Here is a 24,013-nt window from a genome sequence, read left to right on the forward strand (position 1 = left end):
GAGCTCCACCTCCCTCGCGATCTCACTCGGGCCGTCGGTCCACACGAATGCCGTAAAACGCCCATGTCATTCCTGTTCACTGTCTCAGTCCCCAACCTCTCGACCTAGCAAGCCGGACCAAAGATGGCGGACGCTGTGGCCGCGTCCTAAACGTGGGCCGGCACACCGTCGAGCTGGACATGCAACTGCCTATTCCACTTGCTGAACCTCAACGAAAAGCCCACAACTTCAGCTTCACCAGCCGCCAACACCGCAGTTTGGGTCGCCTTGGAGTCGAGGACGCAGAGGAAATCGGCCGGCCAAAACTTGTGCACCGAGAAGTGGCCCTCCACTGCCAGGCAGAGCCGGCAGACCACTCCCTCCACTTCCGAGACCGGAATCCTACGCCTGGAACCGAAACAGTCACCACCAGACTTGCCACGAGCGCTTGCTCCGCAGCCATCAGCGTCGGAGAACGCAGAATGATGACACACGCCCGCCGCGGGCGAGAGAGTGGGGCACCAACCACCTCTAGGAACAACACGAGGGAGCGCTCCGGAGCCGGCGGCGCCCGGACCTTCACCGGCGCCACCAGGACTCTGCACGCTCGACGGTGTCCACCGCCCCTCTCCGTGTTGGTGCTCCAGCTCCTAATATTGATGTGGCACTTCTTTAAATACATGATCCTTCTTCTCAAGAAGAAAGAAATAATGATCCTCCGAATCTTAACAGAGAGCTATCCCTTCTGAAAGAAAATGATCCTGGAATTATCACCACTCAATTCTGCATCTAGAACTAATAGTCACACGCCCCATGAGTTATCCCCGTCAACTCAATTTTGTTCTCCTCATTCGCACATAGGACCGCATGACATTTTGATCAGTTGTGGAATGTAGAAATTTTCTGAACAGAAAGTAAATGCACATTACATATTTATTGTCCCATTGAATAAACATAAGGACAAAGTGTCCGTTTGCATGGATTCACTATTTCCAAGTGTTACAAACATTTGCTTTTCCATTTTACTGAACGCAAATGTGTTTGCCACATCGGACAGATATCAAAATGTGTCAAACACAACGAGCCTTGTCTCATCACTATGGTTATCGGTTTGACATAATTTTGTTCTCCTCATTCGCACGTAGGACTGCATGACGCTTTGATAAGTTGAATGTAGAAATTTTCTAAACATAAAAAAATGCACAACATATATTTAGTGTTCCAATGAATTCACCTTTGGAAAAGGAGTTTTTTTCCGTAAATTTTCTAAGCACTTTTACAAGTGTTTGAATTGAAAATGTTCATGTAACATAGAAGAATTGTTCGTATAATTTATTAAAATCAGTCATATTTATTATAATTATATTTAATACATCAGAAATATAATATTTATTTATTTGAAAATATATGCCGATGAAGTTTATAAAAATGTTTCAAAATGGGTAAGAGTTATTCATTCGAAATATGTTCTCCAAAGAACTGAAAAATATATCATAAATTGTATGTAGGAAAAGGTAATACTCTAGTGCAATTGTTAGTGCAATTCTAGTGCAATTCGAGTAATAGCGAAGAAAGAAAGAGAAGCAACCACACATATCATAAATTGTTAGTGCAATTCTAGTGAAAAAGGAAAGAAAATAAAGAAGCGAAGACCGTACGTGCATCACCGGTTTCGAACCTACGACCACTCGCTTAGGTTCTGTACAAACAACGGTATAAAATGAGCAACCGAAGAAAAAGATCAATTGTACGTCAACTAATTCCAGTCAAACCCTATTTGTAGATGGCTTTCCGTAAATCGTTAGTGGACCGGCGAATACAAAACAACATGCAAGATAGGGTTCAGGGTGTCTCGACACTCCACGCCACTTTGTCGCTAGATAAATACCTTTCACTTTGCTACTCGAAACCCTAAAGTTAATTAATATCCCCTCTGGTGCTATCGTCGCCTGCATCCGTCTCCGTTCCTCTATCTGGTTCAGCCACTCCATAAGCTTCCACCGCAGACCGCCACCCCTCCTCCCGGCTCATGGTTCGGTACAAGCCGATTTTGCACCGTGGACCGCCGCTATCCGATATCCTCGCTCAGGCCGGATCAGGCCACACGCCGCGTCCCTCGGGCCGGATCGGACCACGTGCCTCCTCCCACTGGCTGGATCCGCGTCTCTCGGGCCAGATCGGGGCGAGTTCTACCTGGGCGCTTCAGAGCTCGGGCGGTGCCAGGGAGGGAGCCTCACTTGCCGCCATTCTTCACGCCGGCAGCACTGTGTAGCACCGTGTCCTCGCTGCCCGTCCCCCGCCGGCGCCGTCATCTGTGCGAGAAGGTGCTGCTGCTGCTGGACAAGGATGACGTCCCGGACGGAGGTCAATCCAGCCAAGCACTCTTCCATGTACCAGGTCCGTCCGCGCCCCGTTCTCTTGCTTCCTTTTTTCCTACCGGTGCCCATGACTTTTTGGTTCTATCTAGATGTGGCCCTAGCTTCTAGCCTCCGTGCCCTGTTTGATTGGCTGCTTGGATCGAAATCTCAAGCCTAGCGTCCCTGTTGGTAGAGTTTTATATGTGTTGTGGAAATTTGCTCAGAAAATTGTATTCTCATTGTTATCTCATCGATGTACCATTCATATCTCGTTGATACATCATTGATTTTGTCACATGCCATTCGAATTTCGAACAAATTTCATTGATATCGCGTTGATGTATCATTGATTCTGTCCATACCATACGAACTTCGAAAAGATTTCATCAATAAGTCATTGATTTTTGTGGCATTGAACTTTCATTGATCTATCATTCGACTTTTGTTACCATGACTTATTTCAATGGTATAGTAGAAAAACAATAATGATATAGTATGCCGGGATACATGAAATTGCATCGATGTTTATTTCTTTGGTATTGATGGTTTTGTTGGTATGTGGCTGAAATTTTAATTTCATTTAAAAAATCGTTATCGTTTTAAAATCGGCGGTATTGAAATGAATGATATTTCTATGAAATTAACAATGGAATTTAAAAAAATGATAGTGGTATACGAATGGTCTGATGTACTCTAGTGAAATAATAACAAAATGGTACTGAAAATGGTAATGACATTGAAAATTGCCACGGTGTATCAATGGTATAATATACTCCACTAGAACAGTAGCAATGCTACTGAGATTATTATAGTGTTGAATAACGCGTATTTGAAATAGATGCCGGAGATGAAATAGACGAGAAGTAGACAGAGCACATGGGTGGGACCCGGCTGCAAAATGTGGTGCAGCTGCTCCGCGCTACGTGCCAAAGCCTGATTGGAGAACCCGTGGCGGTAGGCACCGGGCACGGTAAAAAACACTTTGGCCATGGGCATGGCACTCCTCCTCTTGGATCTCATCCAAACTTTCCTACCATAATTCAACATGGCAGTCAGGTCGATAATGCACTCTTTTTCTTTTCACAATGAGAACTGTATTGTGTTTGAAGAAACTAAAAGGCAAGTTATAATAGTCGTGTTTTGACTTACAGAAAAATGAAAGAACATGATCTGGTTTTCTGATGAGCTAGCCTATGTGGCTCTCTGCCTAAACAAGCCGTCCACCGGTCAAGCCAATTGACCACCGAATCAACAACGACTAACATCCCAATCCACAAATATCGAATTGTCGGTGTTTTGGTGGAGTCTCTTCATGGAAAGTTCTAGATAGAAAAATGAAAGTTATGTGATGTTCTTTTTGCAGATTTAATAACGAATTTCCATTTTGTTTTCAAGTTTATTTATGTAATATATTAGATCCGTGTCGTGAATATCAAAGCTCGTCATTAATTTTGTCTGCAAAAAATTCATCAACCTATGCTACATCTCCTCTTAGTTCTCAGCTCGTTCTAAAAGGAAATGATCCTAAGTTGTAGACCCTCTCAGTTCTGCATAAAAAACAAATCTTCAACAAAGTTTGGATCTCCTCGTTCGCAGATAGCACCGCGTGATATTTTTTATCGGTTGCGGAATGCATAAATTTGTAAACAGAAAGTAAATGGACCTTATATATTTATTGTTGCAATGAATAAACATTGGGAAAAAAGTGTTTTTTTTTCATGGATTCAATATTTTCAAAAATGTTAGAAACATTTTTTCCATTTTTACTGAATGCAGATGTGTTCTCCACATTGGACAAAAATCGAAATGTGTCAGGCACAATGAGGTCATCTCACCACTCTGGTTATGGGTTTGACATGACTTCAAGCATGACAGATTTCACACGTTAACCTATAATAATGAGCGTTGTTCACTAATACACATAAGTATAATATGAAACATTTCATAGCACAAAAATGAAAGACAGCTTGTTTCAAAAACGATGTTGTTGGAATATCACCCTTGTCCTACACCGAATAAGGCAGTAAAAGGACGACCAATATCACCCTTGTCCTACACCTAATAAGGCAGTAAAAGGACGACCTCTTTAAGTAACTCCGATAGAAAAAGAGAAACAATATGTTGACTTACCGGACATGAACAAAATTAGGAAAACAACAACAATATTAGGATTTTCAATACTCTTATTAGCTGCATTACTTCACTCATGGAATGTAATAAGCATGATTCGCATGCCTCCTCCCTCTGGCCGGATCCGCGTCTCTCGGGCCAGATCGGGGCGAGTGCTACCTGGGCACTTCAAAGCTCGGGCGGTGCCAGGGAGGGAGCCTCACTTGCCGCCGTTCTTCACGCCGGTGGCTGTCGTTGCTCGGTGCTCCGACACCGGGGTTATGCGGCCACGTCCCCTTTAAGGTTCGGTAGGGGTGTCTGGGGCGGAGACCCGGTGATCGCCGGCACGGCCGATGAGGCCCTACGGGGCCGGGGAGACAAAGTGCTAAGGGTGCACGCTGGTTCAAAAACAGGTGCACGCACCTTTTTTTACCCAGGTTCGGGCCACCCGGAGGTGTAAAACCTTACGTCCTGCCTGTCTGAGCTGGTATTGATTACGAATCAAGTGTTTACAAGTTACCGGGCAGATTCCCGGGCTTCCTCTCAATGTCTAAGTATTCCCTACTGCTCTCTGTTGGTTGTCTACTGGAGCCAACTGACCCCTGATCTAGTGAGCCAGCCGAGGGAACTTGTGAACTGAACGACTGTCCAACTGACCAACTCACTAACCTACCAACTGTCTAACTTCCTAACCGTCTAACCCCTTTGACCGTTGGCATGGGTCCTCCTTTTATACACAAGGGGATACCACATGTGCCACGGTGCATGAGCTACAAGTGTCCAACGGGGAGGCACGCAACTCTCCCCGGTGAGCTGGTGCCATGCATGGGTGCCACCTCCGCTGCTAGGGGCCTAAGACCCTAGGGTAGGATTAGACAACCACTGTTCCTTGGATCGGACGGGTAACTACCGGTCGGTCGGCTCGTTTACTAAGCCGCGCGCCTTACTCCTTGCCTTGGTGGGACCGCGCGTCCCGCGCCCGCCACGCACCCGCGTGGCGCTGTCCACTGGGCCCCATGACCCGAGGCGGGGGCACGCGCCCGGGAGCCCCCAGTCCCAGCAAGTCAACCTCGGGAAGCACCCAGGCCCAACGCGCCCGGGAACCCCCTCCCGGGAAGCAGCTCCCCGGGAGGTGCCAAAGCGGGAGTATTTCCTGAAGCCCCGCTAGCCCCTTTCGGGCTGATAGCTTGCCGGGGAGCTCATTGACGCTCCCCGGGATGAGACCTTCCCGGGAACCCGGGAGAGGGGCCCACGCGTCGCGTAGCGGTGGTACCCCGGGTACCACTGGTGCGACAGTAGCCCCTGGGCGTGGGCCGGCATCACCTGTTCCTGGAAGGGTCTCCCTCTAGTCGGCTGCCGGGCTACGCCCTTAACCGACGTGTGGGCCCCGATCAGTTGCAGGCCCGCGTCCCTTCGCTGCCCCGTGTACGGTGCCGTTAAAAGCGGAGCAGTGGACGCTCCGCGCATTACTCCCAGTGATTAGGAGTTATCCCCGCGCACCCGTAGGGTACGGAACCGGCCGTTACCAAACGGCCGGGCGTCATAAAGCCTCCACTGTTGCCAACAGGGGAACAACACTTTGCCCTTTCGCCTCCATCCTCTTCCGCATCTCGTATTCATGCGCTCCTTCCAGCTTCCACCCTCGCTTCCCATGGCGCCCCCCACCACCAGGAAGGGGAAGGAGGTCCAAACCTCGAAGAGGCCCGCGACCAGCAAGACTTAGGCGGCCATCAAAGCGGCCGCCGCCAGGGACCAGAAGAGGCGGGAGATGCGCGCCACAGTCGCCTTCTTCCGCCCCGGCTATAACGGCGAGGCACTGGGGAAGCTCCGGTACGCCGTCGCCTCAAGCTTCAACGAGCACGGGGAGACGCAGATCTTCCCGGCGGGCATCGAGCACCAGGACAACGATTTCCGGGTGTTCGCGCGTTTCCTCCTCTGCGGCATGGTGCTGCCCTTCTCTCTGTTCCTCCATGCATTGATGGAATCTTATCAGTTGCGGGTGGCGCAGCTCCACCCCACCTCGCTCTTCCTCCTCGCCACCTTCCAGTTCCTCTGCGAGGCGTTCGTGGGGGTGATGCCGTCGGTGGGACTCTTCCGCCATTACTTCTACCTGCGCATCGACAACGCGAAGGCGATGTCGTTAGGGGTGGTCTTCCGCGCCCGCGACCAGATGAAGTCCGAGTTCATTGTCCGGTCGGGGAAGAAGATTGAAAAAGAGTGGCGGGCTGACTGGTGCTGGGTCCAGGTGGAGGACCCCCAGGAGTTCATCCAGCCGCCGACGGAGTTGCCGGTACCCCAGAACGGCTGGCAGTATAGGTACCACTGCGACGCTGACCTCCTCCCCATCGTGGAGAAGATCAAGGCGTTGCGGCTAGCGGGGCTCACCGATGTCGACGTGGCGCGCACCTTCGTCCATCGGCGCATAGCCCCGCTGCAGCTACGTTTCCGGTGGCCGCAGCCACCTCCTCAACAGCAACGTTCGCCCCGGCAGCGGCCCCCAACCTGGCGGCGGCCGCCGCTCCTGGGGCGCCCGTCGGTACCTCGACGGTAGCCGCGGCAACAGGGGCCGCACGTGCCTCGACGGCGGCCCCTGCCTTGGCGGCGGCCGCCAGCTCCGCGGCGGGAACCGGTCTCGGGGTGCCCGCCGGTACCCCGGCAACGCCGGCACCCGCGGGGGTCACCGGCGCCCCGGCGACAGCCTTCACCCCGGTAGCGGGGGCCTCCGCGAGCTCGACACCCGGAGCTCTCCGGGTCACGATGACACCGCGGGCGCCCACGGTGCCGCTCGCTCGGGGTTCCGGGGCTTCGCGCTCCGGCGCAACCCCCCGAAGTCCTCCTCGCCAGCAGGCGCCAACAAGAGGGCGAGGAGCGATTTCCCGCCCGGCACGCCAAGCAAGAGAACGCGTGCTGACACCGGCGGCGCCACCGATCCCGCAGCCGCGGGGGCCAGCAGCGGCGCGGGCGCGTCCCTTGGCGACCCAGCCCCAACGGAGACAGGGCCGGCACCGGGTATGTCTTCGTTGATTCTCTACAACTGCAATTCCTGTTAGCCAAACTCATGAACATACCTTCTCTTTCTGCAGCGAGCGGCAGCTCGCCCGCGGCAAGACCCTTGGACGCTCTCGCTGGCGCAGGCGAGGTAGGGGAGGCTGCCCCGGCAAGCCCGACAGCCGCACAAGGTAACCGCCCCGGTCGCCCTTGTTCGCCTTCGATAGCACCAGCCATCGCCGACCCTCATGCTTCTTCATGGTTGCAGGCACAAGTGCGCCCGCGCCCAGAACAAGTGCGGCCGCGGTCGACCCCGACTCGGTCGTCGAGGCCGCGGGGGTGGAGGTGGAGGCGGAATCGGCTCTCACGTCCGGCCCTGCTGCGACGAATGCTGCGGCAGCAAAGGATACCGTCGGCGCCGCGACGGCTCCTGGAGACGCGCCCGAAGCCGCGGACGTGGTAGGCTCGGGCTCACCTATCGCCCGACAGGAGGCAACGGCTGCCGGGAGCAGGGAGCCTTTTCCAACCCCGGTGTCCCTGAGCGCAGGCACGGGGGAAGCTGCCGGGGAAGGACGGCAAGGCCCCCGGGAGCAAGTTAGCGATCCCGCGCCTAGCCCCACTTCGGCAACAGGGGCTTCATCATCCTCGGGGGCTCTCCCCGGCACCGACCTTGGCACCCTCGCCGGGGTCGCTTGGAACCCTCTTACCTGGGATCCGAGCGTCTTCGAGCGGGGGCACCGGTTCCTGGACGCCGTCCGGGACCAGCAGTTCGCCTTCGTCACCTCCTACAACGAGGTGAGGGAGCGCCACACCGCCGCCAAGAATCAGCTCGGCGAGGTGCGGGAGGCCGTGGAGAGAGAGCGGCGCGAACTCTCCCGGCTGCGCGAGGAGGTGCGTCTCGCCGAAGAGGAGGCGCGGCTGGCCCGGTAAGCCCTGGAGGCTGCACGGGAGCCGGTAGTCTCGGAGGCCGAGCTCCGTCGGCAACTGGAGGTCCAGCGCGCGGATCTCCAGGGAAGGCTTGACACGATGGCGGCAACTCTCGAAGCGTCCCGGAAGGAGCATTCCGAGGTGCTCGCAACAGCCCAGGCGCAGCTGGACGAGAAGAGTGAGCTGATGGCCAACTACCGTGGCGAAATCCAAGGCCTCCGCGTCCTGCTGGAGGTGCAGGTCAAGGCTGCCGAGGATGCGGCGAGAGCGGCAGCTCAGCACGAGGCCGAGCTCAACTCCGCCAAAGGCAGAGCGGCCGGGCTTGAGGACGAGTTGGCCGCCGTCCGGGAAGAGCTCGCCAAGGCTGGCGAGGCCAACGCGACCCAGGCCTTAGAGCTTGCGAAGATGGAGGGCCGTGTCAGCAAGGCCAAGAAGGCCACGCAAGATGCCCGACTCCACCACGGCACGCTGATCGGGCAGCGGCAGCTCGAGACGGAGAAGCGGGCGAAGATCGCCCAGTCGCTGCGCGACCTACTGCCCAAGTTCGAGCTGCAGGCGGCGGAGGTGGACGGCACGGACGTCACGACGCTGATCCCCTTCTTCTCCGACTTGGTGGGGAAGCTCGGGGCGCTCGATGTCTGGATCGCCAGGTATGGCGCCAACGAAGTCGCCAACTGCGCTCGGGAGGTTGCTGGAACAATCCTCCCGCGGATCCATCTCCGGGACCCGGAGTTCCCCTTCGAGTCTCTGCTGGACGCTTGGTCCGACAGCGAGGACGAGCCCACGCACACCCAAGCAGTGCGCGAGTTCGTCGACGAGGTCGTCGAGCGGATGCAGATGAAGCCGGAGCCTGATCCCCCCGCCGACCCCCTCGCCGAAGACGACGACAACTAGTTGCCGCAGCCCCCAGCCGTACTCGTTGCTTCCACTGTACCTTCCTCTGTTTGCTTCCCTTGCAAGCATGGCGCTTAGCACCGTTTGAACAATGACCTTTTGATTAGTCCATGTAATCGTTCAGTACTTAGTCAATCAAGCTTGTTAATTTTCTCAACTTTTGTCCCTTGTTCCCGAGGCTGTCTCGCGGGGTGGTTCCCTTAGCCTTTGCGTGTTTGGCCTTGTGTTGCCGGGGACTCGCACGCCCCACCCTTGACCAGACCAGGGACCCGGGACGGACCCGTGGTGCCCACCTGGGGCCAAGCGGTAGGCGGCGAGCCACTCGACTTGCGAGGTAACTACTCCAAGCCATGCCCTCCCGGGACAGACCCGGGAGCAACACGGGGAGCGCACTCCCCCCGCAAGCGTCCTCCTCACACCCCGGCCACGCGCAGGTTCCGAGACCACACTTGTTGAAGCAGCGTTAACTCTTAGTTAAGTAAACTTTTTCGACAAATTCATTGTTCCTGATGATCTCTAGCGGGGTGGCCCCTTTTAGCCTTTGCGTATTTTGCCTTGTGCTGTGGGGGCCTCGCGAGCGCCTCACCCTTGACCAGACCAGGGACCCGGGACGGATCCGTGGTGCCAACCTGGGGCCAAGCGGTAGCGGGGAGCCACTCTGCTTGCGGGGTAGCTACTCCAAGCCGTGCCCCTCCGGGATGGACCCGCGAAGCCCCACGGGGCGCGCACTCCCCCCGCAAGCGTCCCTTTTCACACTCTGGCTACGCGCGGGACCCGGGGTCACACCCAGCGAGACAGTGCTCAGTTTCGTTCAGCTCTTAGCAAATTCAGCGTTCATGTTTAGATGCTTAGCTTTTCCGTTCGGTCCAATGTCTCGTGACGCTCGGCGGTAGAGTGCGGACGGGGCACTGCCTTGGCAGGGAACCACCTTGGGTACCTGTTCAAGGGAAACGATCTTTGAGGGATGCGGCAGGAGCGCGGGGGCAGGATCGCCACCAGTGGCGACCGCCGCCGACGATGCTACCACCACGCTCACGCGGCAACCCTCGCCTTCAGGGACGGACCCTGGCTTTCAGGGAGGAACCCTGGCTTAGGAGGACTCCACCCCTGGAGCAGCCGCAAGACGGCTATAACGTCCTCGCCGCCAGCTGCGCCCCACCCTGAACGGCGAGCATGGGTGGCGAGGAAGTTATAGCCTCCCAGCGACAGCCCCCGCAACTGGGGGAACCTGGTTTCTTTCTGGGGAACTCGTCCCAACGGGTGCGACAACCCTTGTTGCCCGGGAGCAAAACTGCTCGAGGGCCGCGGCAGGGACGCGGTGATGGGCCGGAACGGGCGACGAGCGCCGGCACCGGCACCATCACAGCGTCCTCGCAACGACCCGCGCCCGAAAAGGCTCTCTCAAAGGGAATGCGGTTGGGCCTCTATGATAGTGCACCCGTCGGCACAAAGCACGGATGGATGCACTACCATAGAGTCTTCGCGGCAGCCCCTGCTCCTTGCGGAGGTGTCCTATGGAGGGGGGCGACAAGGGCACTGTGGCAATGCACCCCGTCAGCGCCGGACGCTGATGGGATGCACCACCACAGTGCCTCTGCGGCGACCCTCGCCCGGGAGCCGCCCACTTGAGGAGGCGCAGCAGGGGCACAACGGCAGTGCGCCCGTCGGCGCAGGACGCCGATGGCATGCACTACCATCGTGCCTCTGCGGCGTCCCTCGGGGCGGGCTCGATGGGGTGATGTAGCAGGGGCACGATGGCAGCGCACCCGCCCGCGCTAGGCGCCGGCGGGAAGCACCACCTCCGCGCCTCCGTTGCACCACCTGCCTTCACGGCCCCGAACTCGGCTTCGCTCTGAGCCTTTCCATGGTTGGGGCGCGCCTTTTATAGGCGCGGGAGGGGGGTTTGCCACCGCGCGCGACAGACCCGCGCAGCACCGTGGCGCCCTTCCCTCGAACGCGGCGCAGTTTCCGCCGCCATGCTTACCGGGTAACCGCTGCACACATGGCGGCAACCTGTCAACTGAGAAGTCTCGAAGTGCGGTGAACCCCTTGTGTTGCGGTCCTCTCGCACCACAAGGCACCTGTGTATGGTGCGACCCGTGGGTAGCTCACGGGCACCACAGCGTACAAGATTCCATCCTTTCCTGCAGGTTAGACTCTTACCAGGCCCGAGGTGCTGCAAAAAAAAAATTCGAAACTTACAAAAACAAGCAACACAGGTAAATCAGATAAATCCCTCCTGCTTCTCCCTCCTGCTTCCCAGCCCCCGGGCACAAAGGGGTCGATGCCAAACTTGGATGTGAGCATTTCTTTCCCAGGCGCAGCGACTGCGCGGTGCAAGCTACGGGAGGCCCAGCAACTGCACGTCCAGTGATGCACGTTGCGGGAAGCCCGCCAACAGTCCTCGGCCTGGTCACCTGCACTACCCCGAAGGGGCCCTCCCATTTCGGAGTCAACTAGTTTCCGGCCTTCGTTCCTTGTATCCGGCGCAGGACAAGGTCTCCGTTCTCGAGACCCCAGGGACGGACTCGCCTGTTGTGATACCGACGGAGTCCCTGCTGGTAGCGCGCGGCTCGCACAACAGCCTGGCATCGAAGCTCTTCGATGAAGTTTAGATCATTGACCCTTTGCTCGTGTTGGCTGGTGTCGCCGTACGCGCGTACTCGGGGAGATCCATACTTGAGCTCGAGGGGCAGCACCGGTTCTGCCTCGTAGACAAGGGCGAAAGGAGTTTCGCCCGTTGCCCGACTAGGTGGGGTCCGGATGGACCACAGCACGGGCTAGAGTTCTTCAATCCAGTGCTTCCCGTGGCCTTTGAGCTTGTCAAAGGTTCTCGTCTTGAGCCCCCGCAGAACCTCTGCGTTGGCTCGCTCCGCCTGTCCGTTGCTCCTCGGGTGAGCGACGGACGCGAAGCGCAGCTTAGTGCCCATGCCTTCGCAGTAGGCTTGAAACGCCGCGCTCGTGAATTGCGTGCCGTTATCGGTGATGATGCTGTTCGGAACACCAAACCGTCACACAATGCCCTTGAAGAACTTGATGGCCGCCTGGGCCGTCACCTTCCGCATTGGTTCCACCTCCACCCATTTGGAGAACTTGTCGATGGCCACGAACAAGTATTCGTAACCGCGAACCGCCCTTGGTAGCTTGTCGACGATGTCCAGTCCCCAGACCGCGAACGGCCATGAGGACAGGATGGCATGCAGGGCCTGGGCTGGTTGGTTGCTCTTCTTTGAGTGGAACTGGCACGCCTCGCACATCTTCACCAGCCGCTCTGCGTCGGCCAAGGCCGTGGGCCAGTAGAAGCCATGCCGAAAAGCGTTGCCGGCTAGAGCCCGGGAGGCCACATTGTGTGAACATGTGCCTCGGTGTATGTCCTCCAACAGTGCGCACCCTTCTTCCCGCGGCACGCAGATGAGTTTGACACTATTCGCACGCAGTGTACATCTTGGCTTGCCGTGCTATACGCTCCGCGGCGACGTCATCTTTCGGAAGAGCCTCCCCTTTCAAATAGCGGGCAATTTCTTCCGCCCAGGGGGGAATCTCCCTGCCAACGCATGCCGCCATATCAACGGCATGGACCCCTGCTGCTGTAGGGGTTCCTTCGGTTGCCGGATGGGCGTCCCTGGCAGCCGGCTAGGGGGCGACTGAAGGAGCCACTTGCTTCTGACAGAACACCCCCACCGGAGGCTTCCGGCGCTCTGCTGCTATCTTGGCCAGCTCGTCAGTAGCGAAGTTATCCTTCCACTTGACGTGCTCAAAGCGCAAACCTTTGAACTTTCGTTCTAGCTTGTGGACCTCCTCCACGTACGACGCCATTTGAGGGCAGTCGTAGTCCTTGTTCACCTGGTTGATCACGAGCTGGGAATCGCTGCGAACAACCAGGCGCTTAATGTCAAGGGCGACCGCTGCCCGCAACCCGACAAGCAGGCCCTCGTACTCCGCCGTGTTGTTGGTGGAGTTAGCGAAGTCGAGTTGAACAGCGAACCTCAACTGGTCCCCTGTTGGTGACTCGATGATGACCCCGGCGCCCGCTCCCTGAAGACTGAACGCACCGTCGAAGTAGAGGACCCAGTGGTCCTCATCCAATTTGCCGGGAAGGCTGGTCTCCACGACGAAGTCCGCCAGGGCCGTGCTCTTGATGCTTTTGGAGTTGGCGAAGTGGAGGTCAAACTCCGACAACTCCATCCTCCATTCGGCCACCCTCCCGGTGGCTTCGCGGTTGGTGAGGGCTCGCTCGAGGCAGAACCCGGACACCACCGTGACGCGGTGCACCTGGAAGTAGTGGCGCAGCTTGCGGGACGCAAGGAGAATCCATAGAAGGAGCTTCTGTACTAACAGGTACCTCGTGCGCGCATCGCGCAACACCGTACTAACGAAGTACACCGGGTGCTGCACCAACCGCTTCCGCGGTGCCGAGGTTGCCGGCTTGGGGGCGGTCCCCGGGTCTGAGGCGGTTGCCGGAGGCCGCTCAGCCCCCTGCCCCGCAGCCCCAGTCCCGGGACGTCTTCCCCCTCTCGGAATCAGCACCGAGCTGACCACCTGGTCAGTCGCCGCTAAGTAGAGTAGCAGTGGCTCGCCCAACTTGGGGGCGACGAGGATGGGCGGTGACCTCAGGTACTGCTTGAGTTCCTGGAGCGCTGCCTCGGCCTCGGGAGTCCAGTCGACTGGACCCTTCTTCTTCATCACCCGGAAGAAAGGCAGGGCACGGTCGCCCAGCCTGGAGATGAAACGCCCCAGCGCGACAACACAGCCGTTGAGGCGCTGGACATCTTTCACCTTGCGGGGGGCCTCCATCTTCTCGATGGCTTCTATCTTGGTTGGATTGGCCTGTATCCCTCGGTGTGAAACCAAGAAACCCAGAAGCTGCCCGAAGTTGACACCAAAGGTGCACTTATCGGGGTTCAGCTTGAGCTTGATCCTGCGGAGGTTGTCAAACGTCTCCCGCCGGTCATCAACCAGCGAGTCCCTACGCTTCGATTTGACGACGATGTCGTCCATGTAGGCCTCCACGTTGCGGCCTAGCTGGGGCCCCAAACATTCGCGCAGGGCGTGCTGGAATGTGGAGCCTGCGTTCTTCAACCCGAAAGGCATGCATGTATAGCAATAGCAGCCAACCGGGGTGATAAATGCTGTCTTTTCCTCATCCTCGACAACCATCTTGATTTGATGGTAGCCGGAGAAAGCATCCAGAAAACTCAACAAGTCACAACCAGCGGTAGAATCAACTATCTGGTCGATACGGGGTACAGGGAAGTGATCCTTGGGGCAGGCACGATTAAGATCGGTAAAATCTACGCACATGCGAAGCTTATTCCCTGCTTTGGGCACTACTACAAGGTTAGCCAGCCAGGTGGGGTACAAAACTTCCCTGATCGCCCCGGCAGCCCTGAGCTTGTCCACCTCTTGCTTGATGAAATCTTTCCGCTCTTGTGCTTGCCGCCGGATCCGTGAGCCGATGCTTGCCGCCGGATCTTCTGCTTGAAGGTTCGACGGTTCCCAGGCGAACACGTCGGCGTTATCCCGGAGGAAGGTGACGAGGCGCTTTCCTATTCGTTGGTCAGGTTCGCACCGACGGTAACGGTGCGCTCCTTGTCACCGGCTTGGAGGGGCAGCTTCTTCACTTTGGCGGCCTCCTCCCGGAGCCCCTGCACCGTGCCGGGGTGCGAGCTCGAGCCTGCGCCTGCCCCGGCAAGCCCTTGCGTGGTGGCGCGGGCCTTCTTCGTTGCTGGGGCATCACCCGGCAAGGCGTCGTCCTCGAAACACCCTCGTCGCCGGCGTCAGCTGTGGCAGCGGCCCGGACGACCTCGCCAACGCACCAAGCTGCGTCTTTGAGATCGCACCTGATGGAGAGGACTCCGTAGACGGACGGCATCTTCATCACGCCATAGGCGCCATGTGTAGCCAACATAAACTTGATCAGCGCCGGCCGACCAAGGATCCCGTTGTAGGGCAACGGGGTATGCGCCACGTCGAACACTATGTGCTCGGTCCTGAACGCTTCCTGGGACCCGAAGGTGACCGGCAGCGTGATGCGTCCCAGCGGGCGCACGATCCCGGGGTTCACCCCCCGGAACGGTTCGGTGGGCTTCAGCTGCTCCATCGGCAGCTGGAGCGTCTCCACCAGCCTGGCGGACAGGAGGTTAAGCGCTGCTCCGTTGTCCACCAGCACCTTGGTCACCGTCATATTGCTAATGATCGGCGAGACGACGAAGGGTATTACCCCGGAACCCAACTGTCGCGCTGGGTGATCGTCGGCGCTGAAGGTGATCGGCACGTGCGACCACCTCAGCGGCTGTTGCGGCTCCGCATCCGGCAACAGCGCGCACACGTCGCGGGTGAGGCGCTTCACCGCGGCGTGGGATGGGAGAGCGTAAGCTCCCCCATGGATGCAGGTGACGCCGCGAGGCTCCTGGAAGCCCGGTTCGTCGCCGCCGGTATAGTTGGACTCACACTGCTCCTCAGCGCGCGCCCTGTCGTGTCCCCGAGGAGGGCGTTCCCGCACAGCGAGGGGCTGGCCGCGCCCCCTTGGGGTTCACCGCTGCCGGCACCACCGCCGGCCGGCCTCGGACCCGCTCTGGGGTCCTTCGGGCAATCTCGGGAGAGATGACCGATATCGCCACAATTGAAGCAGGCGCCGGCGGCGTGGTGCTCCTCGTGGCGCTGCTCCCGCCGCTGCTTGATCCCTTGAAGAACGCGGCAACTCTGCGCGTCGTGGGTGGAGTTGTTGTGGATGGGGCAGCGGGGCGCGTCGCCCTGCTTCCCGCCAGACTCTCCACCCGGCGAGGCCTTCTTCGCGGGCCTCGTGGCAGGAGCCCCCGAGTCCGCAGCGAGGACTTGCTTCCCGCTGCGCTTGCGGGAACCCTTCTTCTGCGAGCCCTCGCCAGGGCTCGCGGCAGCCTGGGCCGCCAGCTCGGGCGCTAGGCGCCCTTCCTCGGCCATGGCGTATTTGTGCGCCAAGGCGTACAAGTCCTGTGTCGTCCGAATCGGATGCGTGCTCAGCTTCTCACGCATCTTGGGATCGCGGACGTTGATGGCGAAGGTGTTGATGATGGCGGCCGCCTCCGTCTCCGGGATGGAATAGGAGAGGTTGGAGAAGCGGTTGACGAAGGCCCGCAACGTCTCTCCCGGTTTTTGCACGATAGTGTGCAGCTCCGCCATGGTTCCCGAGCGCTTATATCCGCCCTGGAACGCGCTCACGAACTGCTCGTGCAGGTCTGCCCAAGTGGCGGCGGACCCGGCGGGCAGGTTGAGCAACCAGGTTCGCGCTGATCCTTTCAGGACCATCGGGAACCAGTTCGCCCTGACCTTGTCGTCGGCGCTGATGGCATGCATGCCCAACGTGTAGGTCAGGAGGAAATCTTTGGGGTTAGCGGTCCCGTCGTACGCACCGAGCGCAGGCACTCAGAACTTACGGGGCCACGTCACCCGCCGCAGCTCGCGCGTGAACGCGGTGTAGCCGTCCTCGGGGCCCATGGGAGCGTCTTCCTGCTTTTGTGGGCGCTAGCGCTCCACCTCGCGCCTGCTGGCGCAGATCCTCCTGCTAGCAGGCATTCAAGATGTGACGCGCATCGCCCCCCGGAACGGTGGGCGATGAGTTCGAGGACCCCTCCGGGCCCCCATCACCTTGGCCTTGCTGAGGAGGGGGAGGGTTCTCCCCCTGTCGTGAGGCGTGTGGCGCATCTCCACGCTCCAGGTTCTTCCCGTGGCCGGAGCCTACCGGGGCACCCTCGCCTTGCGGCTGCTGGGCGGCCAGGGCGAGAAGTGCTTCCAACTCCTCGCTCCATGTCTCGTGCACCGGCGTGCCCTGCTACGGCTCGTAGCACACCATGACGCGCGCGGCGACGATGGCTTCAGCCGGGGTTCGCACGGGGGGCAGCCGGTTTCCTGAACGGCTGCTTCCCGCCCTGGCCCCAGACGCCTCCGGGTGTGCAGGGTGCAAACCCCCAGGGGTTGCCCGTGATGCGGCGTGCTCCTGGTGTCGCTGCTGCGGGGCATCCTCGGGCCGCGACTCAACCCGTTGGCTAGCCCGGGCGACGCCGTGCGTGCTCGCCCGACTGCCTCCGGCACTGGGGCAGCCGGTCCCCTCGGTCGATTATCAGTCGACGGCCGAGGAGGCGGTGGGGGCAGCTGCGTTTGTTGCACCCTCGAGGGCTTGGGGTTCTCTTGAGCCCCCGACTCGGGTCGCACGTCGTGCGACCGCGTGTGCGCCGCTGGGGCCTCACGCGGGTCTATGCAGGGGTCACCAGCCCGCTTGGGGGGCATGGTGATGGGGGCATGGTGACTAGGCTCGTCGGCGAAGAAGAGCGAGGCCGGCGCCGATGGAAACTCTGCTGCCAGCGATCTCCAGCGTTGTCCACTCCCGCACCCCCTACCTGGCGCGCCAGATGTCGTCGCTCGGTGCTCCGACACCGGGGTCGTGCGGCCACGTCCCCTTTTAGGTTCGGTAGGGGTGTCTGGGGCGAAGACCCGGTGATCGCCGGCACGGCCGATGAGGCCCTACGGGGCCGGTGAGACAAAGTGCTAAGGGTGCACGCTGGTTCAAGAACAGGTGCACGCACGTTTTTTACCCAGGTTCGGGCCACCTGGAGGTGTAAAACCCTACGTCCTGCCTGTCTGAGCTGGTATTGATTACGAATCAAGTGTTTACAAGTTACCGGGCAGTTTCCCGGGCTTCCTCTCAATGTCTAAGTATTCCCTACTGCTCTCTATTGGTTGTCTACTGGAGCCAACTGACCCCTGATCTAGTGAGCCAGCCGAGGGAACTTGTGAACTGAACGACTGTCCAACTGACCAACTCACTAACCTACCAACTGTCTAACTTCCTAACCGTCTAACCCCTTTGACCGTTGGCATGGGTCCTCCTTTTATACACAAGGGGATGCCACATGTGCCACGGTGCATGAGCTACAAGTGTCCAACGGAGAGGCACGGAACTCTCTCCGGTGAGCTGGTGGCATGCATGGGTGCCACCTCCGCTGCTAGGAGCCTAAGACCCTAGGGTAGGATTAGACAACCACTGTTCCTTGGATCGGACGGGTAACTACCCGTCGGTCAGCTCGTTTACTGAGCCGCGCGCCTTACTCCTTGCCTTGTTGGGACCGCACGTCCCGCGCCCGCCACGCGCCCGCGTGGCGCTGTCCACTGGGCCCCACGACCCGAGGCAGGGGCACGCGCCCGGGAGCCCCCAGTCCCAGCAAGTCGACCCTGGGAAGCACCCGGGCCCAACGCGCCCGGGAACCCCCTCCCAGGAAGCAGCTCCTCGGGAGGTGCCAAAGCGGGAGTATTCCCCGAAGCCCCGCTAGCCCCTTTCAGGCTGGTAGCTTGCCGGGGAGCTCATTGACGCTCCCCGGGATGATACGTTCCCGGGAACCCGGGAGAGGGGCCCACGCGTCGCGCAGCGGTGGTACCCCGGGTACCACTGGTGCGACAGTGGCTCTCTGTAGCGCCGCGTCCTCACTGCATGTCCCCCGCCGCCGCCGCCATCTGTGCGAGAAGGTGCTGCTGCTGCTGCTGGACAAGGACGACATCCTGGACGAAGGTCCATCCAGCCAAGCACTTCCATGTCCCAGGTCCGTCAGCGCCCCCTTCTCTTGCTTTCCTTTTTTCCTACCGGCACCCATGACTTTTTGGTTCTATCTAGATGTGGTGCTCGCTGCTAGCCTCCGTCCCCTGTTTGATTGGCTGCTTGGATCGGAATCTCAAGCCTAGCGTCCCTGTTGGTGGAGTTTGATATGTCTTGTGGAAATTTGCTAAGAAAATTGTGTTCTCATTGTTATCCCATCGATGTACCATTCATATCTCGTTGATGTATCATTGATTTTGTCACATGTCATTCAAATTTTGAACAAAGTTCATTGATATCACGTTGATGTATCATTGACTCTGTCCATACCATAGGAACATCGAACAGATTTCATCAATATGTCATTGATTTTTGTGTATGACATTGAACTTTCATTGATGTATTATTCGGCTTTTGTTACCACGACTTATTTCAATGGTATAGTAGAAAAAAATAATGATATAGTTTGCCAGGACACATGAAATTGCATTGATGTTTATTTCTTTGGTATTGATATTGTGAGACTGATGGTTTTGTTGGTATGTGGCTGAAATTTTAATTTCATTGAAAAAATCGTTATCGTTTTAAAATCGGCGGTATTGAAATGAATGATATTTCTATGAAATTAACAATGTGATTGAAAAAGATGACAGTGGTGTACGAATGGTATGATATACTCCAGTGAAATAATAGCAAAATGGTACGAAAAATGGTAATGACATAGAAAATTGCCAGTGATGTATCAATAGTATAATATACTCCACTAAAATAGTAGCAATGGTACTGAGATAATTATAGTGTTGAATAACACGTATTTGAAACAGATGGCGGAGATGAAATAGACGAGAAGTAGACAGAGGACCTGGGTGGGACCCGGCTGCAAAATGGGGTGCAACTACTCCGCGCTACGTGCCAAAGCCTGATTGGAGAACCCGTGGGGGTAGGCACCGTACACGGTAAAAAACACTTTGGCCATGGGCATGGCACTCCTCCTCTTGGGCCTCATCCAAATTTTCCTACCATGCTTCAACATGGCAGTCAGGTAGATAATGCACTCTTCTTCTTTTCACAAAGAGAACCGTATTGTGTTGGAAGAAACTAAAAGGCAAGATATAATAGTCGTGTTTCTATTTACAAAAAAAGAAAAGAATATGATCTGGTTTTCTGACGAGCTAGCCTATGTGGCTCTCTGCCTGAACAAGCCGTCCACCAGTCAAACCAACTGACCACCGAATCGACAACGACTAACATCTCAATCCACAAATATCGAATTGTCAGTGGTTCATTGGGGTTTCTTCATGGAAATTTCTACATAGAAAAATGAAAGTTATGTGATGTTCTTTTTGCTGATTTAATAACGAATTTCCATTTTGTTTTCAAGTTTATTTATGTAATATATTAGATCCGTGTCATGAATATCACTGCTCGTCATAATTTTGTCTGCAACAAATTCATCAACTTATGCTACATATACTCTTAGTTCTCAGCTCATTCTAAAAGAAAATGGTCCTAAGTTGTAGACCCACTCAGTTCTGCGTCTAAAACAAATAGTCACACGCCCCATGAGTTATCCGCTTCAACATAGTTTGGATCTCCTCGTTCGCAGATAGCACTGTGTTACATTTTTATCAGTTGCGGAATCCATAAATTTCTAAAGAGAAAGTAAATGGACCTTATATATTTATTGTCCCAATGAATAAACATTGGGGAAAATGTGTTTTTTCCATGGATTCAATATTTTCAAAAATGTTAGAAACATTTTTTCCATTTTTACTGAATGCAGATGTGTTCCCCACATCGGACAAAAATCAAAATGTGTCCAGCACAACGAGGTCGTCTCACCACCGTTGTTATGGATTTGACATAACTTCAAGCATGACAGATTGCACACGTTAACCTATAATAACTAGATGATACCCCGCGCGTTGCGGCGGGACTTTAGGCTTTTTAATTTTCTATGACATCTTTTATAATACGCACTTTAGGCTCACACGAAATATATAAATGCTTTTTTTACCCTAGGACATGCCTCTCCATATTATATTTACCATAGGCATGAAAAGAACTTGTCTATATGTACATGCACCATCTTAATTTGATTTAAATGGCGTTGTTGGGAAATTGAGAACTACTAAAGCAAATCCGAGATGACTGATAAATCTCAGGACCGATTTCAATCTTTATAAATCAACATTACAAACAAAATAAATGGAGAATTGAGAACTTGTTCACTAACTGTGTTGGCGTCGCCTCACACCCCAGCCCCCTCGGCCCGTTCTCCCACCTTCTCCTCTCCCATGACCCCCTACCACTTTCTTTCGATGGCCCCCTTCCCCCGCCACGATGTCGACGCTCCTGCCACTGGTGTATGTTCTGTGGCTCGATCTCCCCTCTGTCTCCCTTCTGCTTCCTTGGCTGATCCCCGCTCCCCCCTCCCCCCGCCACGATGCCAACGCTCCTGCTGCTGGAGAATCTGGCGGTGGTGCCCCTCCGCCTCTCTGCCGGAGCGGCGTCTTTGGAGACGCGGCGATCATCTCGACAAAGGTTTAGAGGATAAAATTTCATTATGGGAATGTGGGAGGAGTGGTAAAGACTCAAAATGATGCGCTCGGAATCTGCTTTTATAGACCAAGGAGTGAGATCGTGGTGCGGATGCCGACGGGCGGCATTCGGGGTGCGTGGATGGAATTGGAACATGAAGAGAGGAAACAGAAGATTTATGAGCAGAATCAGTTCGTGGGGAGACGGGGATTAATTTCCCGGTTTTATTTCGGATAGAAACGGTTGGAATAGAGAGAATCGAAGGGAGATTAACCGGCGGCAGTGGCTGTGCAGTGGGCTTGTTCGTGAAGGAGGAGGAGGAAGACGGCCAGGCGTGGCTGGGTGTCTCGGCGTGAAGATGGGCCAGGTGGTGCGGATGTGTGGCCCAAGAGAAAAAGGACTTGAGTGTTGGGGAGACGAACGGGATTGGGCACAACGTGGATCAGCCCATGCACAGGACGGAAGAGATCGAACGAAGAGGTTGCACACGGAAACGAAAGGTGGTGACGTGGCTTCACCAGAAAAAATTGGGCTGCTGACATGGCGCAAATTGTTGACATGATTGGTTGCTGATGTGGATAGGCTGCATGTTGAGAGAAATAGGCTAGTGGGTTGCCTCTACTTAGATATAGAGCATGAGGGTTGTTCACTAATACGCATAAGTATAATATGAAACATTTAATAGCATCAGAATGAAAGAGAGCGTGTTTCAGAAACGATGTTGTTGGAATATCACCCTTGTCCTACACCTAATAAGGCAGTAAAAGGACGATCTCTTTAAGTAACTCCGATATAAAAAGAGAAACAATATGTTGATTTACCAAACATGAAAAAATACAACAACAATATGTCTTGGGATAAGATTTTCATTTACTGGGATTATATAGGTTAGGGTCTGAAAACCCGGGATTGAAAGGTTTGGGTTTGATTCGGATGAGTTCAACAAGTTTAGGTTTGGCAGATCTTGAGAGAGCGACGAAGTCACCGCAGGCGCCTCGCTGTTGACGGGTACGTTACCTACCACTTAAAGAATAACGCCGGTTAAATCCTGAAATAGTTCAGGGAAATGTGACACCCATGTCAAGTCTTCCACTACCTCACCACCACCGCGCAGGCCGCCGCAGCAAAGACCATCTTCACCGAGCCCAGCACGCCTGCATCCATCCTCCCCATCGGCCCACTCCGCGCATGGATACGCCAACAACACGGCCGGCCCGTAGGCCACTTCTGGCACGCCGAAGACGCCGCCTGCATGTCCTTTCTTGACGCCCAGCCCTGCGGCTCCGTGGTGTACGTGGCCTTCGGCAGCATCACAGTCATGGCCGCGGCCCAGCTCCAGGAGCTCGCCCTCGGACTCCAGGCCTCCGACCGACCTTTCCTGTGCGTCGTCAGGCCTTGCAGGCAAGCTCCCGATTGGCTTTACTACGGACCTCGTTAGAGGGCATGGGAAGGGTAAAGAAGTCTGTTGCAAATACACCTGACGCGGTAGAGATTTCCTGCCACGTCAGAACTTAGTTTGTTGCTGTTTCCTTTTTACATAGGATTCCGTCGGTTGTGTTAGGCAGGATCTTTTTCCTTTCTGTTAGGCACGAGCGCACAAATGTTGGGTCGATCGATCACACGATCTGCCGTGGGATGGCACGGCCAGTCCGGGTTGTGGTGACCGGTTCTTGCGCCCAAAGCACTGAATAAAAGGAACAGAAGCCCCGAAAAGCAGCTAACAGTTCGCTGCACAAAATCTCTCTGAGTCCAGTGTGTTCGTGTCTTCCTCGCGTGAGTAGTCGAAAGCTGTCAAGTGGTATCAGAGCCACCGTAGGCTGTGACATTGTATGCCCAAGTTCATGCCGAAGACAAGCGGTGCTGCCGGCGGCTCCAAGATGCCCGACCAGATGGCTGAGGAGCAGGAGCAGCGGATCGCGGAGCTCACCGCCCATGTGGACGAGCTGATGGCTAGAAGCGGCAACAACAACCAGCAGCTGGTGTCTACGCGCCCGGCGCGCGATGCGGGTTTGGGATCGGCGTTATTCCCGATGCTCACGAAGACTAACTACAACAACTGGTCGCTGTTGAATAAGGTGCTCCTGCAGGCGAGATACCTGTGGACGGCGGTGGACACCGGAACGACGGACTACACCGACGATCGCTATGCGATGGAGGCGCTTCTGTGTTCGGTGCTGCCGGAAATGCATGGCATGCTCGCCAGCAAGAAGACGGCGAAGGATGCGTGGGATGCGATCCGCACCCTGCGCATGGGAGCAGAACGTGCTCGTGAATCGCGGGCGCAGACACTCCGGCAGCAGTACGACGACGTCCGGTTCAAGCCGGGCGAAGGGGTCAACGACTTCGGCATGCATCTCCAGACCCTCGTCAACGAGATGGCAACTGTCGGCGAGGATGTAGCGGAGAAGAAAGTGCTCCTGAAGATGCTCCGAGTTGTCCCCAAGAAGTACAAACAACTGGCTTGGTCGATCGAGAGCTGTGTTGATCTGTCTATGATGACACTTGACGAGCTCATCGGCTGGCTGAAGGTCGTCGAAGAGGGCAGCGATGATGACGATAGCAACTCGGGCGGCAAGCTCCTGCGGACCGAGGAGCAATGGTTGGTGCGTATGCACCACCGTGATCAAGACGGCTCCGGGAGCAGTGGCGGAGGAGG

At 56.2% G+C, this 24,013-nt stretch overlaps 1 pseudogene; it reads left to right on the top strand.

The window, feature by feature from the left end:
- The first annotated feature begins 8,459 nt into the window (after positions 1-8,459).
- LOC106866689 overlaps positions 8,460-24,013 on the top strand; it is a 36,077-nt pseudogene continuing 20,523 nt past the window's right edge.

This window comes from Brachypodium distachyon, chromosome 4, assembly GCF_000005505.3.
Source record: "Brachypodium distachyon strain Bd21 chromosome 4, Brachypodium_distachyon_v3.0, whole genome shotgun sequence".
Taxonomy (NCBI): domain Eukaryota; kingdom Viridiplantae; phylum Streptophyta; class Magnoliopsida; order Poales; family Poaceae; genus Brachypodium; species Brachypodium distachyon.